Consider the following 12,459-nt stretch of genomic DNA (forward strand, 5'->3'; position numbering starts at 1 on the left):
AATTGGAAAGTATGAGTCCTCCTACTTTGTTCTTCTTTTTTCAAAATGTTTGGCTATTCAGGGTCCCTGTATTTCCATGTGAATTTTAGGATACGTTTTTTGATTTTTGCAAAAGGTTGCTGGAATTTCGATAGAGAGTGCATTGAATTTGCAGATTGCTTTGGATGATATTGATATCTTAACAATATTAAGTTTTCCAATCTGTGAACATCTACTGTCTTGCCGTTTATTTAGGGCTTTAATTTCTTCAGTGTTTTGTAGTTTTCATTTTATTCATTTCATCTCATGTCTTTTATATCCTTGATTAATTTATTCCTAGATATTTTATTCTTTTTGATGCTATTATAAATGCAGTTGTTTTCTTAATTTCCTCTTTGGATTATTCATTGTTAGTGAGTATATAGAAACTCAATTTATGCATTGATCTTGTACCCTGCCACTTTGCTGAAATTGTTTATTAGCTCCAATAGTTTTCTTGTGAATTCCTTTGGATATTCTATATGTAAGATCAGGTCATCTGCAAATAGAGATGGTTTTACTTCTTTCCATTTTGGATACCTTTTATTTTTTTATTTTTTCTTGCCTAATTGCTCTTCTGTTACAATATTGAATAGCAGTGGTGAAGGTGGGTATCCTTGTCTTGTTTCTGATCTTAAGGGGAAGGCTTTAAGTCTTTCACCATTGAATATGATGTTGACTGTGGCATTTTTATAAATGGCTGCGGTCGCAGTTAAATCGTCTGGGGGGGATGGCGGCCGGTTGCTGAACCCTCGGCTCTCGGCGTTGCTCGGAGGGTACCGGCGGCGGGGGCTCTTTCCCGGAGGCGAGGGCGAGGCGGGGGACTTGGCCAGGTCTCCGGCGGTGGCGTGCAAGGTATGGAGGGCGGCGAGAAAGGAACAGGCGGGACGCTTTTTTCAGGAGGGTAAAGCCAAGAGCGTTTATTAGGGGTGAGCACCGGTTATATAGGCTGGCATAGAGGGCGGGGGTTGTTACAAGCCAATGCTGAGGGGATAAAGGCTAGGATTGGTTCTGAGAGGGTGTGGAGGTTAGGATTGGTTCTAAGAGGGCGCGGAGGTTGTTTGAAAAGGGGCGGGAGTTGCTCTGGCAACGGTGTCTGGCAACAGTGTATGCGCACTGGTGGTGGTGGGAGTTGCTCTGGCAACGGGGGGTGTGCGGGCAAGATAAGGGGGTGGGGAAAAGGCGGTTCCCTCCGGCAAGCCTCCCCTAACGGTGGTATTTTGGGTGAGGAAATGGGGCCTGCCTCCGGCCTCACTTTCTCAGGCCTGGGGGGCTGTGGAGGGCGCTGTCGCCCGTGCCCACCACCCTCCCCAGGGGCTGATCAGGTCCCCCAGCCCAGGCCCGCCAAGTCGGAACTCGATAACAGTGTCCCGCAAATGGCCTTCATCATATTGAGAAAGTTGCTTTCTGCTTTAGTTCCTAGGCTGCTAAAGCAAATATTGTGTAATGGGTTGATTGAAACAGTGAGGTTAGAAAAAGTCCAAATCAAGGCATCATCAGGGTGGTGCTTTCTTCCTGAAGACCGGCTGCCGGCGATCCTCGGCTCCTCTGCCACCTGGCCAGGCACATGGTGGTGTCTCCTGGTCTCTCCCTTCTCTTTCTGGTTTTGTTGCTTTCGGCTTCTTGCTTCCCATGCCTTTCTCTCTGTGTTCATTCCATTTATAAAGGACTCCAGTAATAGGATTAAGTCCCCCATCCTGAATGAGGTGGATCACACCTTAACTGAGGTAGCCTCGTCAAAGGGTTCTTACTTACATTGTGTTCACACCCACAGGAATGGATTCAGTTTCAGAACATGTTTTTCAGAGGTGCGTGCAGCTTCAAACCACCATTACAGTATCCCCAAAGCCTTGAGACATTTTAATAACAATATTAAGTGCAAAGTGTTAACTGATTTCTTCAAAATTGGTTACAGGTATAGTCTGTCCTGGGGCACAGTTCCCCTCCATCTGTGAACCTGTGAAACCTGGAGGACAAGTTATCTGCTTCCAATATTCAATGGAGGGACAGGCACGGGATAAACATTCCCTTTCCCATAGGGAGAAACTAGAAGGAAAACAGGGATCATGGGTCCCAAGAAATTCCAGAACCCTGCAGGGCATGCTCCGTTAGATTCTGAGGTCTGAGAGTCAACTATAGAACAATGTTTTGTCTTCTGGGCCTGATGGAGAGGCAGCCACACCCCTTCCAAGTGCTTGCACGGTGGCCGTGCTCTCTCTGAACATGGGGTGAAGGTGTTCAAGTTCCTTTGAATGCCTTTATTTTATTTTATTTATTTTTTATATTTAATTTTAATTTTATTATTTATTATTTAATTAATTTTGATTTTAATTTTTTCTTGCCTGATTGCCTTGGCTAGAACTTCTAGTTCAGTGTTGAATAGAAGTGGCAAAAGTGGGCATCCCTGTCTTGTTCTTGATCGTAGGGAGACAGTTTCAGTCTTTCACCAGAGAGTATGATGTTGCTGTGGGTTTTTTCGATGCCCTTTATAGGTTGAAGAAGTTCCCTCTATTCCTAGTTTGTTGAGTGTTTTTATCATGAAAAGGTGTTGGATTTTGTTGAATGTTTTTCTTGCATCTATTGAGATAATCATGTGATTTTTGTTTTTGTTCTGTTTATATGCTTTATTACATTAATTGAGTTTTGGATGTTTATTCCTGGGATAAATCCCACTTTATCATGGTATATAATCCCTTTTATGTTCTGGATTCAATTTGTTGGTTATTTGGTGATGATTTTCCTGCTCCTTTTTTTTCCCCATTTTATTCATAGTTTATTTCTGTTGTTTTTTTTTAATTAGTACACAAATCTCTGGTACACACAGGCAGTTAAAACTGATTATTGCTTTCATAATCCAAAGCCTCTGATATAACACAATCTTCATGAAAACATATTGTAAGATAGGGAGATTACATAGTAATAATCTCTTTGAAAGCAATGGTTGCAAACATCCATGTTTTTAAGAAAATATAACTTTCTTTATGTATGTATTTAGAGCAAGCTGTATCTTCCATAAATTCAGACAATAGAGGAATGTGCAATCATAATGCTCATTTTATGGAAAAAAATGAAAATTACTGTAATTATGACCTAAGTGCTTTTTATGAAAAGTCCTCTGGGATTGGATATAGAGCATTAAGATATTTTCCTTAATTTACATCTTTCCTGGTCAAAAAGAGCCAAAAAGTTGTGGGTGAGTAGGAGTGCTCTTACCACGCGACTGAGCCCGGCAAAGTGCTCCTCCTGCTGGTTCAGGGACCAGAGCAGGAAGAGAGTCGTCCTCAGTTTTTAAATTAAGACTTTTTAAGGAATCAGGGTCTCTACTAAACTGATTTTTAGGAGATGGTTGTTTATTTTTTACCTAAAGTGGTGTAGAGATTATTTTATGAACTCTAAACATTGTAGTTCCTTAGTTTTTTTCAGCAGTAGCAGGATGGCGTATCCCACACATGTACCAGTAGGGGGCAGTTCTTTGAATAAGTCAGGAGGCCTTGTAGAAAAGCCCCAGGGCATTCAGATAGCAGGCCCCTCAGTACAGAATGAATTAATAAGTACCCCCCCCCCCCAGAAGACTCTCCCTTTAAAAACTGGAGTGAGGATTGCCAACACATTTTACACTACAGTTACTAGAGCGAAGTCATGCAGGAGGGTTGCTTAGTCACCACCCAGGCTACAGCAGCTAAAGGGGGAAAAGTGATCTCGTTCTGTCTCCTGAACTCAACTTCAGCTTTCTGCGGAGGCTCTGAGGCCATGTAGCTCCTTTTTTAGAGGACATAGGGATAGAAGACAAGACAAATAGAGGACCTTGAAGATTTTTTTCTGATTTAATCTTCTCTGAAAAGTTCTACATAGTAAGACTTAGCTGAAAGAAAATGACAAATAAAATACAGAGATAAATTAAGAGATAGGCATTCAAGATAAATTGTGTTGAAAATACAGTAATAAAATTTGGCCTGATAACCCTCATGCTGCCTTACAGTGAGACACTTAAATTCATGCAACAAGGAAATTGGTGACGTGAGGACTTTTTCTCCAGACTTCTGGGAAAAAACTTGAGACTACACTGTTTTCTTCAGTTTGCTTTCATAAGGAATTGCTTTTGACTGACCTCCCCAAACTTCCCCAGTCATTTCTGATAAGAAATCATTCTTCAATAGCGAGAAGGTCAGGTAAACTTACAATGAAAGATATAAGGTATCTTTTGGGTTCCTTTTGACTTCTGTAGAAGCAATCAAATGGATTACATGCAGCTACTTCCACAGCTAAAATTGGCAGGTAGATTTGGAACAGGAATTAGTTGTCATTATTATCTTGTAATAAAGTAAAGCTTGTTCTGAAACCACAAGCAGTAGTAAGAAGAGCATGTGTAAAAGCTGGGTTCTCTAGAAAATCGGTATGTTACAAAGAATATGAGAATATACAGAACTCAGACTCAAGTTATAAAAATAGAAATGGTTCTCAGACAAAAAGCAGATGAATAAAGAAGAATTTTCCAAACATGAGCTATTTTAAAAAGACATGTCTATATAAAATGAGATGTCATTTCAGAGCTCCAGAGAGCAGTCTGTTGAAGTGGCTGCAGGGGAGATGAATGGAGACAGACAGGTCCAGAACTTAGCACTGACCCCTCCGACGCCTCTGGCTGGCTGTGCCCAGTGGTGGTCACAGACAGACTGCTCCTGGGAATCAGTAAATAATAATGGCTAATGGGCTGATGGTGCTTGGTGAATGAATGTGAAAACCAGGTTATTAAGTAATCTCTGGGAATTTAACTCTTTTCTTTTAGCTTCTGCACTCAACAGTGTTGCACGTGAGAAAGGATTCCGGGTTTTTTTATGCAGAATCAGTCCTGCCATTGATGACTCGTGCTTCACGCCCCATGGTTTCTATTGTGCCCTAACGGATCAGCCTAGACTAAATATATAATAGCATATAACTCCTGGCCAGAAAGTGAGGAGGGGCAGAACAGCAGTTCACGCTCACGACTCAGAAATCACAAAGAAATAGTGAAATTAATGGTCTCTCTCCTTTTGGCTACAGAGTAGTTCCCATGAGCCTGAGGGCTAAACAAAGTCACAAAGAAGAAATGGGTAGCAGCAACTTTCCATACCTGCCTGAATTTTTAAGGAGCTTCTCACTGCTTATTCCTTTCAAACATGAAATTCATCAGCTGGAAGAAAAAAAAAGGTGTCTCTAATGTTAATGAATCCCTGGAGAAAACTAGCAGTACATGAACCATGGAGTGGGCTAAAGGACAAGTTGCAGAACCAGTTAAAAGTGCGCACAGCACGGGCAGTCCTTTTTCCATCCAGTCACCAGTTTGGCACCATCCGCGTCCAGTCCTAGAGATTGCTGCAGGGCCCTTCATCTTTGGTTCTGCCTCACGAGTTATTCTGGGTTTGCAGTAGCTGCAAGGAAGCAGAAAAGCTGGTCTGTGAATACAAGTGCTGGGAGCCTGCTGCAACCATTGAGGCCAGTTAGAGTTAACACTTCAGCACACAGAGTGACGGGCCCGATTCCCAGGTTCCAGGTATTGGCAGCTGTGCCCCTACAGGCAGGATCATCCACTCCGTTTGTTAAGGCCTTCGGTTTGCTATCCTCAGAGTAAAGCAAGCACGAACCAGAGACTCCTTAGTGTATTCTGGTTTTAGTCCTCTTTCCTGAGTGAAGCAGCCAGGGAGTGACCAGGCCCCACAAGCCCCCATCTAACAGTGAGCAGTAGCTCTCTCCACGGTCTTCCACCCAGGCTAGTTTTCCCTCCCCATCCAGGGCTGGCATCATCATCGTGGAAAGCCTGCTGCTTTAAAATGTTTCAGTGTCACTTCCTCTGCCTCTTTGGTGTATTCACCATGAAGGGAGGAAGCGACTGGTCAGCGAGACAGCACTGCTGATGGCTGGAGAGCTCTGTTAGTGCGTGGGGCAACTTTGAATTCAGGGGCCAGGACTCCTGGTATCCGTTACCTGCTTGGGTTCTGGGGGACTTGCCCCGCACCCTTCTTTTTTGTTTTTTTGGGTCTCCACGGCATGCAGGTGCCCCACATGGTCGACGGTGGCGCTGAGGGCAGTGGCCACTGAAGCTGCTGCGCAGGCTGTGTGGAGCTCGCCAACAAACGGCAGGCAGCTGACCCCTCTGAGTGAGTGAAGCAGCTCCTTTTCCTGCCTCTGGTTGGAGAAAACCACCGCTTTGAGGGTTGCAACTGTTGTAGTTGGGCACTGTTCCTGCCTCTCTTTTCACACAGAGAGCCAAGAGGGCATCTCTGTGTTCTAGCTCCTGCTCTGGGTCTACCTGCCGGTAACTGGCCTCAGAATTTCCGGAGTGCTCTTCCAAGTTGGCCTGGTGCTGCCGAGGGAGGCGACCCTTCTGCCCCGGCTCCGTTTTTTTTTTTTTTTTTAATTTTTATTTTTTTAATTGAGATCGTTCACATACCATACAATTATTCAAAGATCCAAAGTGTACAATCAGTTGCCCATGGTACCATCATACAGCTGTGCATCCATCACCACGGTTAATTTTGTTTTTTCAATTTTTAGAACATTTTCATTACTCCAGAAAAGAAATAAAGACACACAAAAAAAGGAAACTCAAATCCTCCCATACCCCTAACCACCCCCCCTTCCATTATTGATTCATAGTATTGGTGTAATACGTTTGTTACTGTTGATGAAAGAATGTTAAAATACTACTAACTGTAATATATAGTTTGCAATAGGTGTATATTTTTTTCCTATATGCCCCTCCATCATTAACTTCTAGTTATAGTGTCATACATTTGTTCTAGTTCATGAGAGAGATCTCTAATATTTTTACAGTCGATCACAGACATTGTCCACCACAAGATTCACTGTTTTATACATTCCCATCTTTTAACCTCCAACTTTCCTTCTGCTGACATTCGTGACTCTGAGCTTACCCTTTCCACCACCTTCACACACCATTCAGTACTGTTATTTATTCTCACAAAGTGCTGCCATCACCTCTGTCCATTTCCAAACGTCCAAGTTCATCCTAGTTGAACATTCTGCTCATAATAAGCAACCGCTCCCCATTCTTTAGCCTCGTTCCATATCCTGATAACCTACATTTCTTGTCTATAAGTTTACATATTATAATTAGTTCATATCAGTGAGACCCTGCAATATTTGTCCTTATGTGTCTGTCTTAGTTCATTGAGTATAGTGCCCTCAAGGTTTCTTCATCAACCCATTTTTTTTTAAAGACGATTTGTTGACACACCATACATTCTTTCCTAAGTAAACAATCGATGGTTCCCTGTATAGTCACTTTATTAGTTAGGGTTCTCTAGGGAAACAGAATCAGTGAGAGATATCTATAAATATAAGATTTTTAAAAGTTATGCTTTATACTGTGGGTATGCATGAGTCCAAATTCTGTAGGGTAGGCAGCAAACTGGCAACTCCAATAAAGATGTTCGATGAACTCCTCAGGAAATGAACTGGCAGCTTCGAGGAATGTGTTCGATGAACTCAGGAAATGAACTGGCAACTTCACCTGGCTCATCAGGAAATGCTTCACTGGTCAGCCAAAGAAGAAAAAGAGTTCGTGTCTGTCTTGCTTAAAAAAGCCCTGGATGGGGAGGGAAACTGATTGTTAAGTGTCTTGGTGTAGGCCTGTTCAGATTTATTCTGTTTGGGGTATGCTGCGCTTCTTGGATCTGTAATTTTATATCTTTCATAGGAGACCATCACCTGGCCAAGTTGACACCTGAACCTAACCATCACAGTCACGTACTTATGTATTCACCACCATTGCCTCTCTCTGTATAAGTACATCTCCATTTCTTCCACAAAGGAGGAGGAAGAGTCAAAGAAGGTAGAGAGAAAGGAGGAAAAAAAAGAGAAAACAAAACAAAACAAAACATGACAGCTAGGAAGCAACAAATGGAAAGATAGCATTAAACTGAAGTAGAATAAAAGAGTGTGACAACATCACCAATGGGACACTTCCCCTTTGTCCCCCCTGCCCCATATGCATTTAGCTTTGGTATATTGCCTATGTTATATTAAAGGAAGCATAATACAATGTTTCTATTAATTACAGTCTCTGGTTTGCATTGGTTCTATTTTTCCCCCAGTCTCAGTCCATTTTTAACACCTTGCAGTGTTGACATTCATTTGTTCTACCTCATGTAAAAACATATTTGTACCTCTTACCACAATCGTTGAGCACCCTATGTTTCACTGAGTTATACAGTCCCAGTCTTTATCTTTCCTCTTTCCTTCTGGTATCCCACGTGCTCCTAACCTTCCTCTTTCAGCCAGACTCACAGTCATCTTTGTTCCGTGTGCTTACATTGCTGTGCTACTATCTCCCAAAATTGTGTTCCAAACCTCTCATGCCTTTCTTTTCCTTTCTAAGTGCTCCCTTTAGTGTTTCCTGTAGAGCAGGTATCTTGTTCACAAACTCTGTCATTGTCTGTTTGTCAGAGAATATTTTAAGCTCTCCCTCATATTTGAAGGACAGTTTTGCCAGGTATAGGATTCTTGGTGGTTTTTCTCTCTTCGTATCTTAAGTATATCGTACCACTTCCTTCTTTCTTCCATGGTTACTATTGAGAAATCTGCACATAGTCTTATCAAGCTTCCTTTGTATGTATGTGATGGATCTCTTTTCTCTTGCTGCTTTCAGGATTCTCTTTTTTTATCTTTGACGTTTGATTATCTGATTGTTAAGTGTCTTGGCGTAGGCCTATTCAGATTTATTCTGTTTGGGGTATGCTGCGCTTCTTGGATCTGTAATTTTATGTCTTTCATAAGAGAGAGGAAATTTTCATTGATTATTTTTTCTATTATTGCCTCTGCCCCTTTTCCCTTGTCTTCTCCTGCTGGGGTACCCCTGACACGTACATTCCTGCATTTTGTTTTGTCCTTAAGTTCCTGGAGATGTTGCTCATATTTTTCCATTCTTTTCTGTATCTGTTCTTTTGTGTACACACTTTCAGGTGCCTTGTTCTCCAGTTCCTGGTAACTCCAGTGAAGATGTTCGATGAACTCCTCAGGCCTCTTGAGATCTGCTGTTGTATGTCTCCATTGTGTCCTTCATCTCGTGTGTTGTGCCTTTCATTTCCATAGATTCTGTCAGTTGTTTTTTCGAACTTTCGATTTCTACCTTATGTGTGTCCAGTGTTTTCATTATATGCTTCATCTCTTTTTGCCATATCTTCCCTAAACTTTCTGAATTGATCCAGCATTAGTTTAAATTCCTGTATCTCAGTGTAAGTGTAAGTTTGTTTCTTTGACTAGGCCATAACTTCACTGCTCCTAGTGTAAGTTGTAGTTTTCTGTTGTCTAGGCATCTGAACAGAACGGGCTCAGGTCTTGGAAGGATGCAATAGTTTCAGGTCTCCCTGAGGGTGTTTTAGAAGATTGATGCACCCTGTGAGGCCTCAGGTCACTGTGCTTTTCTGCCCAGCCGGTGGCGCCTGTCAGCCTGTAGCTCCAGACTGGTGTAAGGAGGTGTGGCCTGTGGCTGTTTTCCCCCAGGCTCTGGCGTCTGGTTCTGAATGGAAGGCGGGTAGTAGAGCTTGGCGCCAACTCATTCCTCTTAGGGAAGATATACCTCCCAGGGAGAGGTTATTTGCATTTGAATCATCTCTGATTCTGCTGTCTCTGCCTTGTCTGGGTCTGAGCCTTGGTAGTTCAAAATGGCTGAGGCTTTCTCCACTGAACCAAAAAAGGGACAGAAAGACCCCCTCAGGGTTAGTCTATGGTCCCCCTCAGTTTCACCCATTGGCCAGAGACAGCACCCGGTCCTTTGGGCTCCCTGTCCCTCCCAGAGAGGTCCTCCGGCTCTCTGAGGTCAGTCGTCATCAAAAGCTTCTGTCTGCTTGTTGGGGATTCATAGCTTGCTAATTAAAAGCCCAGTTGGAGCTGGGCTGAGTTATATTTGCTTGCTTGGAGAGTGCTGCTCTCTAGCACCGTGAGGCTTTGCAGTTTGGGCCGTGGGGAGCAGGAGGCTCCCGGCTTGGATCTGCAGTTTTTACATAAAGATTTTATGCTGTGATCTCGGGCATTCCTGCCAATTCAGGTTGGTGTATGATGAGTGGATGGTCACATTTGTCCCCCCAAAGTTATCCGAAGTTATTCCAAATTATTTTCTGTTTGTTCCTGGTTGTTTATTAGTTGTTCCAGGGGGACTGACTAGCTTCTACTCCTCTCTATGCCGCCATCTTCCTTTCCCAGCTCTTTTTTATATTCTCTGTAGAGCAGTTCCTCTCATGTAGCTTCCTCTGCAGAGAGACACTCTGGTTGTGCATCTCATCTCTGTCCATATTTGTCCCCAGTAGTTCTGGTTTGAGCTGAAGAACATGTGTCCTGCTGGGTCAGTCTCTGCTGCAAAGCATCCTTCATCCCTTGTAAGTTTCTGGCTTCTTGTTTGCATTTCAGCAGCTGTTTCTTTAGATCCTGATTCTCCTCCATACTCTGATCCAGATGACTTTGGATTTTAACCAGCTGTTCCTCGCACACGGGTCCATTAAGCAGTAAGGCCCGGAGTCCTGACATCAGTTTCTTTGCTTCCTCCATTTCTTTTTGTAAATGTTCTTGTTGTTCCAACAGCTGTTCTTCCCCTGAGGTCTCCAGGTAGGTTCCTGGGCTCCCTGGTTGCCAGTCTCAAGATAATGGAGAATCTGTCTCCTCTGTTTTGTTTCTCTTCCTTCAGAGGGATCAGCACAAAATCCACCTTCTCCTCTGGGCTGTGATGGACTCACTGTTTGCACTGTGGGGTAGACTGGGTGAGGCCAGGCATTTGACTTGTATCCCTCTTGTGGCCCCTCTCCTGGCTCCATCTTCAGCAAACCTGCTTCCCTGGATGAAGTTGGAGGCCGAAGGTCACATTGCTCTCAAATTCGGGCATGTCAACCCCTCTGGGGCCCGAAGAGTGACTTCATGGGCAGGCCAACTATTGGAACTGCTTGCTCCGATGGCGGGGAGAAGGAGAAAGTAGGAAGGACAGAGAGCCAGGCACTTCTGCCCAGAGACAGGAATGCTCCGGGATCTGAGGCGTGCTGTCCCAGCAGCTCAGGCATCTGCGGAAGCCACTGCCCCTAGCAGGCTGCTGGTGTGTCTGGTAGCTGCACCGTGATCCTCTGCTGCACGTCTCCTGGTGTCCCCTCAGGCGGAGGTTTCTCCTCCCATCCCACCTGCTCCTGCTTTAGGTCCAGCCTGGTCTCCTTTGGCCCTCTTGCCCCATGCCCTGGGCTCCTGTGGTGGCTCTTTGACTCACGTTGCTGCTGGTGCCTGCCTCTTCTGCTTTCTCCCTCTTGGGATGAGGCATTACTGGATCCTAGAAATGTCTCTCTCTGTCTCAGTTCAAGTACCTGCCTGGCGTCTGGCATTGAGTGAACCCCTGGAATAAAGGGCCCTGCCGTGCTGGGGAGCCAGGTGCAGCACGTCCCTCTCAGTGAGTGCTTCTGCAGAGGTGACAGGGTGAGGCTGTGCATGCATGACCAAGGGGTCACAGGGTGGTTTTAGGGTCATCAGTGACTTGGGGGAATCCTTGGGAGTTGTCCATCTGCTCATCTTAACTGAAAATCTCTTTATTTGTTGTGGCATGAAGATGATTTATTTAAAAACCAGATGTTATTGCCTCCTTCTTTCAGCAGAGATGTTTACCATTGTCCAGTTAATGTTGTGGAATAGCCAGTGGGGATGGATGGGCAGGAGCCTCCTTCCAATCTCCTGGATCCCTTAAGTTTTGATAACGTTGTGTTCTCATTTTCATTCATCTTGCAATTTCTTCTGATTGTTTTAAGAATATGTTGTTTAACCTTCAGATATTTATGGATTTTCCAGTTCTAAGGCTGTTATTGATTTCCAGCTTCATTCTATTATGATCAGAGAAGGTGCTTTGTATAATTTCAGTCATTTTAAATTTACTAAGACCTGTTTTGTTCCCCAACATGTGGTCTGTCCTGAAGAATGTTCCACGAGCACTTGAGAAGAATGTATATCCTGCTGTTTTGGGGTGCGGTGTTTTATGTATGCCTGTTACATCTAGTTCATTTATCATATTATTTAGGTTCTCTGTCTCTTTATTGATCCTCTGTTTAGATGTTCTGTCTATTGGAGAGAGTGGTGTGTCAAAGTCTCCCGCTATTATTCTAGAGACGTCTGTTGCCCCCTTCAGTTTTGCCAGTGTTTGCCTCCTGTATTTCAGGGCACCTTGCCTAGGTACGTAGATATTGATGATCGTTATTTCTCTTGGCAAATTGTCCCTTTTATTAATATATAATGTCTTCTTTGCCTCTTATAATAACACTTCTGCATTTAAAATCGGTTTTGTCTGATATTAGTATGGCCACCCCAGCTCTTTTTTGGTTACTGTTTCATGCAGTTTCTTTTTCCAGCCTTTCCCTTTCAGCTGATTTGTATCCTTGGGTCTAAGGTGGGTCTCTGGTAGACCAGGAGATGGATCATATTTTT

At 43.6% G+C, this 12,459-nt stretch overlaps 1 protein-coding gene and 1 pseudogene across 1 annotated transcript in view; one reads left to right on the forward strand and one right to left on the reverse strand.

The window, feature by feature from the left end:
• Positions 1 to 12,459, forward strand: part of PCNT (pericentrin) — a 179,207-nt gene that overhangs the window by 22,680 nt on the left and 144,068 nt on the right.
• LOC119509603 lies at positions 5,650 to 11,311 on the reverse strand (annotated as a pseudogene).

The sequence above is a fragment of the Choloepus didactylus genome, chromosome 1 (genome assembly GCF_015220235.1).
Source record: "Choloepus didactylus isolate mChoDid1 chromosome 1, mChoDid1.pri, whole genome shotgun sequence".
NCBI classification, from domain to species: domain Eukaryota; kingdom Metazoa; phylum Chordata; class Mammalia; order Pilosa; family Megalonychidae; genus Choloepus; species Choloepus didactylus.